A 6,687-nucleotide genomic window follows, 5' to 3' on the forward strand; every position below is an offset into this window, starting at 1 on the left:
TTGAGAGTTGAAATATATGAGAGAGTTAGATTTTAAGATTAGTGCAAGAGTTATGTAGAAACTCTGACTCAGAAAAGAGTCAGAGTTTAGATTTCATTTCTGTAAAAAGCAATATGATGTACACACATTGTTTATTCAATAATTACAAACACAGTAGCGTTTAGATTTGTTCATATTAGTTTACATTTTGGTAGTAGCCGACCATATCTCTATTACGAAGTTACAGCGAGAAGATTGAGTAGAGGATCCGCCCTGAGTCTGACAAACTCTAACGAAACCCAAGGAAAGGATTGACAACCCGTTCACTTGCAAGTCGTCAAATGTTTTCATGCTTTTTGTTCTCTGTAAACTTGTATCAAATTCATATTTCATCTAATAAAGTTCATTCTATTCGATCGATTTTTATGTAGCACTTTGGTAAATGATCCGAAGTGAGTTCTGGTGTTTTCATTAAAACGTAGTTAAATTCAAAATCTTTACAAGGAAACTTTGTTGAACACTTAGGCAAATTGATATCATCAGTAGAGTATCAATTTGGTTAAGGTAGCAATCTAACCCGACCGTAGGAGGATTGACTGCAGTTCAAAGCCTTTAAATTAGAGGAATCGACGTTTATTTCATTGTTATAATTTATACAAAGTTTAAAGTTGTTTTCTTTGCTTAATGCAAACGAATACATTTGTTTACTTTTCTAAAGAACCAAACGTTTCTGTTTTGTAAATTTATCATTAAATCAGAAGTGATTTCTAAACATTCGTTATACTCTAATCTAATTCTTACTCTAGCAATTTCAAAACCAAATTCAATTAAACGATTTTACATATCATAAACCTTAAAGTAAATCTAACTGATTCAAAATAAGTTTTCGTTAAAAAGCGTTCCCTGTGGGTTCGATATCTTTTTATTACTACAAGCGAAACCGTGCACTTGCAGAAATCGCTCAACAACTACTCTCGGGATTGATGTATATCGTAAATATAGAATGATTTTGGTTGTTTTATCTTTTAGTCACTTTCGCGATGATAACATCAAGATATTATCCATGGGATCAAAGTGGATATTTACCAAAACGGCGACGTATTGGGAACGCCGGGAAAGCAGTGGCGTATCAAGCAAGTCATCTCTGTGGCGGATCTTCTAGATTCCGCCACACGCTATCCATAGTCAAACCTACGCGAGATCCGCCTACGCGTCTCGATCCGCCCGCCCGAGCCAATTCCCAATAAAGGCAATTATTGAACCGTTAATGAGCTAACGGCCATAGTTTAAGAGAGATCTGTAACCGCCATTAATGAGGCATTAATGGAGACTTTCTGGTTACTAGGAGTTACGATCACATGACTATAAATAGCTTGCACCCCAAGCTATTGAGGTACACATTCACTCTCTTCCTTAAACCCTACCTTTGTCAATATAGTTTATTCTCCTTTTACCATACTAACTTTGGCATCGGAGCTTCCCCCCGTCGAACCCAACGACGCCCCCACAGGGAAGAGAGTTGATCGGAAATCCATCCCTAGTTATCAATTGGTGCGGTGATCGTGGAATCCTAACCTAATAAGGATTTCGTTCACGTTTTAAACATGACAAGCGGAGGGACTAATCCCTCCACAGGAACAGAAACACCATCCATAACACCATCAACTAATGTCACTACGAACGCTGGTCGCGTTGACCCTGATGCACCAACCGTGAATGGCGAAGGGAGCATGTCGCCTGACTCCTTCATTGAAATTTTTGCGGGATCCATCGGAAGAGAGCATGGACCCGCCATGGAAAGTCGGCTAAGGTCTTACTTGACGATTCCTCCATTCACCCTTTGTCGTCCCCATCCGGCTCCTACGCCATCACAATGGCAGAATACTCTCATAGGACCCAATGCTTGTGACTCGTCGTTTTTTCTTCCTCACCCGGCGGACTCCACAGTTGTTAATCCAGTGCTCGCCAGCACCCAACCGCCGTTGAATCGAAGGCTGTTTTCGGATATACCAGAAGGGAGTCAAAGGAATGATTCGACTCTTCCTAGGGGCACCGCAAACCTCGGGATCACCATTGGTAGTCAGGAGGGTTGGAGGCACAAGAAGCGTAAAAAAACACGTGGAAAGGAGCGATCTCAATCCCCTTCCCGCCCTAGGCGTAGATCACCACGGCGAGGTAGATCTCCTCCAGCATCTGATCGAAGGAGAAACGAGCAGCAAGATGGATTACCACGACAGGATAGACAAAATCCGACACCAAAGCAAGGAGAAAATAGGCGAGCTCCTCCTGGCGGACGGGGCGGAGGTGGTAGAAGGTCTCCATCAGACCCATCATCCGATTCCAGCTCTTCGTCTTCTCAAAGTAGACCTCCAAGCAGAAGACGTCTTAGGGAGAATCGACGTACTATGGAGGAGCAAATCAGAGCCGAGGTACGCCGTCAGAACGAAGAGAATGCTAGGTGTTGGGGTTTAGTGTCCTATAGACAATTGTTCTAGGATACAAACTTAATGTAAATGAAGTGTTCTTTATATCATTTGTTTTAATGAGATATATGTTTTATAACTATATAAAGGCAATCCCTTTTAAGCACTAAATAAAGTCTAATAAAAAGGAAATCCGTAAGTTTGTTTAAAGTGATTATAAAGTGTTCATACAAGCATGAAGTGAGACGAAACTTTATAATAAACTAATAAACTTAAAACCACCCCAAGTCAAGCAATATGTTTAGGATTGACATATCGCGGTTGAGACTTGCATGTAACAATGTCTTCCGTCCGACAGAAAGTTGATCTCACAAGCTTCATATATATAGATATCTGGACAGTTACATGGATCCGATGAAAAGTAGTTCATTAGGATTGGGGACCCGACTTGAGATAACAGGATGAGTAGATTCTTCCTTGTCACATGTTCATCTCATTGGTATTAATAGGTATAAATAATCCTCAGACTCAAAGGAATGTTAATTGGTATTCTGGATTACGGAATTTGACGCTTTGACTCTGTTGTAACATGATCCTTAACAGTGATGACTCTGGGGTGTGAACAGCAGACGTTGGGTATCACAGGAAGTGATTGCGGGATTGTTATACATTGGATTGAGCATTTATCACTCCCGATAAATGGGAGATATGTCCATGGATCGCTTGTGGAAGACTTGACTCTAAATCCTTGCAAGGTGATAGCTTAAGATTGAAATACGGATTTCTCTTAACCTATCTAATTGGAGTTGACTCGGCCAGAACAAGTAAAACGAACGTCTCGCTATATGTGACTTGACATTATCCATAGTCATAAGATTCACATCAAGGACGTAGTTGATAAAGGATCGAATTATACCGTAACTAATACGGAAAGGTCAACGACAGAATCAACCTGTCTTCTTATAGCTCTAGGGGAATGATTACGGACTTGCTAATCACATACTCTGTACATCATTCCGTTATGCAAAGATTAAATATAATTCTTTGAAAATTAATTAATAAAGTTGCATACGGCTAGAAGCAATAAGAACCTAATGGGTCACACATAAGACTTGGAACCCAAAAGAGAGACAGATGCTAATTAATTGACGGAAGCCCAATTGAGCCAATAAGGCCCAATTACCAAAGGGGGGGCGAAATTTATGTAGTAAAATACATAAATGATTAATTTGATCTTATCAAATCCTAATTGGATTAGGATTATGAATTAAATTAATAAAAGGATAATTAAATTAGGAGTTTTAATGAGATTAAAATTACTCCTATTATTATCCAATAAGGTTATTGTTATTATCTTTTACATTAAGATATATTAATAGATAATAATTAAGAATTCTATTCCAAATTGAATTCTTATTTCATTAACCTAACTAAGGATTAGATACAAGGAAGATTATAAATACCCCTATAGGGATTTTCGAAATCCACCCCTAATAATAAGCTAGAGAATTTCGAATTCCACCTTAGCAACAAGAGAGAGAATTTCGACCCCTAGCTCGAGGACGAGATTTTCCACCGCTTCCTTCCGTTCAATTGATTTTCACCTCTTTCTCTTTATCCTTGATCTTGTGTTGATTAATTAGAGACAATCTACTTTAGTTGTTATAAACGGTTGATTCTAACTTGATCTTCCTTTGTTTTGTTTTGTGCTCGGGAACTCGAAGTAAGAGTTGTGGGCATTTCGTTTGCAACGGTAGATAGAACATCTAAAAGGTATTTCTTCTTATCGCTCTTTATATGAAATAACGATTAACGGATCTTAGGGTTAATGGAAATAGGTTTAAATTTTTATATTTCCGCTGCTATACGTTAACCTATTTTCCTTCATTGGTATCAGAGCCTGCGTTAAATCCGTTATTTCATATATGAAAATTTAGAAGTTTTTCAATCAGGTTGAATAAATATTTATAGTTAGGTTAATTAACAAAACTGTTTTGATTAATTAGTTCTAAAAGATAAATAAGTTTTAATTAATTGTTAATTAAAATAAGTTATGCACATGTTCCTAATAATTTTGGTTGATAATCATTATAACAAAATCTATTAGTTTTATGGTTAGATTGATAAAATCAGTTTTATTTATTCTAAAAGATAAAACGGAAAATCTATAATAGTTTTTCCTATTTTCTGAAAATCGTTTTAAAACTGTTTTAAAACTGATATATATATATATATATATATATATATATATATATATATATATTATAAAAAAAATTACAGCAGTTCGGGTCGCGGTTGCTGCCACGCTGTAGCAACCACGCGCGGCGCCTGGCCGACGCTGCCGCAAGGCATCGGCGGGTCAGACGCCTAGGGCTGCTGCCAAAACGGCAGCAGCCCAACCTCGGGCCCGGCCCGAGACCCACTTAATTTTAAATCGTTTAAAATTAGTTATATATATATATGTATATGTTTCAGAAATTAATAGTTTTCTGTTTTGATTATCGAATGAAAATTTATTTAAAAGTTTGTTTTACCTATTCGTAAATAAAAAAGGTTTAAATGAATTAAAATCAAAATAATTGGGACGTGCATAATTAAAAGTTTTGTATAGTTATATTAATCTAAAAGTTTAATATAAAAGGATACGAAACTGTTAGAAGTAAAATTGGATGAAAGTTAATTTGATGAGCTAATGTGATTAACCTAAATATTACATAAAATACTTATGTAATCAACCAATTAAATTTATTTAATTGAGTCTATACATGTTTGGAGTTATGGACATATTTGGACCCTCCTTTTAGTCTTTTGGTATTTTTGAAATAGGGCCTACAAGTCCTGCCTTTCTACTATCTATTGTAATTTCTCCTCTCAGCTAATTCCCTTCAATTCAATTGAAGTTTTCTTTAGTAGTATAGAAATTAATATGTAATTTCAAGGCGCCATGGAGAAGACGGAGGACCTAAAGAGAAATATGTAATAGTTAGTATTTCCTTAGGTTTGCCCTTTTATTCCGTCTCTGGCTCGACGGAATAATTTAGATGATATGTCCATAACGCCAATGTATGTGTCTGATGTATGCTAAAGCAAATCAAGACTAAGTTAGATTATAAGACCTAAAATAAAATCCCTCATTAAAAAGTTAAGTAAATAAGCAAGTTATTAAAATCGGTTTCCCCTCCCTAATATTATAATTCAGCCGGAAGTACTGGGGGCCTTTGGGTTGTTGAGTAAACTCAAGCTCGGGGTCTTATGGTAACACCTGAATTATCGAAAATCATTTTTCATGAATATGGGGTAATACTTAAATTAGATTATGATAATTGGATGAGTAAACTCATGTTTTCATAAAATAATGGGCAATACGGTTGGGATTAATATGAATAGCATATTAGTTACTAATGTGGTTAGTAACCCAATAACCTAGGAATCACATTAAAGATGTGATTGATTACATGAATCTACCTAACGAATGAGACTAGCTTGTTGAGTAAACTCAAGGCGAAATCTCAAGAGTTGGATCCTAGCTCACTAAAGGATTTGTGAAATTCTTCGAATTAATATGGAGGGCTATTAATTTGGGAAAATAGTGGGAGCAATCTGAAATAAACTGAAAGGCCTATAATTTTAGATTGATATACTTTAAAGCAAATGAATAACATACGTTTACTCTTTCTCACTCTCAGGTTTAATTAAACACTCTTAAAATCATGACTAAAACCAATCTGCAAAACATTCTTACCGATAACAAGTTGAACGGTTCAAACTTCACCGACTGGTTTCGTAACCTCAAAATTGTTTTGAAGTTCAATAAGATAGGGTATGTACTTGATACATCAATACCCCCTATCCCTGCTGATGATGCTCCCATCGAAGAAATCGATGCTTATCAGAAGCACAAAGCTGATGATGATCATGCGGGATGCATCATACTTGCATCGATGACACCGGAATTACAAAGGCAACATGAGGAAATGGATGCCTATTCCATCATCATGCACCTTAAGGAACTGTTTGGGAAACAGACTAGGTGTGAACGCTACGAGATATCCAAATTGCTATATCGTAGCAGGATGCAAGAGGGCACATCTGTCATGACACATTGTGTCAAGATGATCGGCTATATTACCAAACTTTCTAGTATTGGATTCGCGATGGATAACGAACTAAGCATAGACTTAATTCTTCAATCCCTCCCAGAGAGTTATTCATAGTTCATCATGAACTATCAGATGAATGACTTTGCAAACCTCTCTTGAAGAGCTTGCAAATATGCTCAAGTCAG

This window comes from Euphorbia lathyris, chromosome 7 (genome assembly GCF_963576675.1).
Source record: "Euphorbia lathyris chromosome 7, ddEupLath1.1, whole genome shotgun sequence".
NCBI lineage: Eukaryota > Viridiplantae > Streptophyta > Magnoliopsida > Malpighiales > Euphorbiaceae > Euphorbia > Euphorbia lathyris.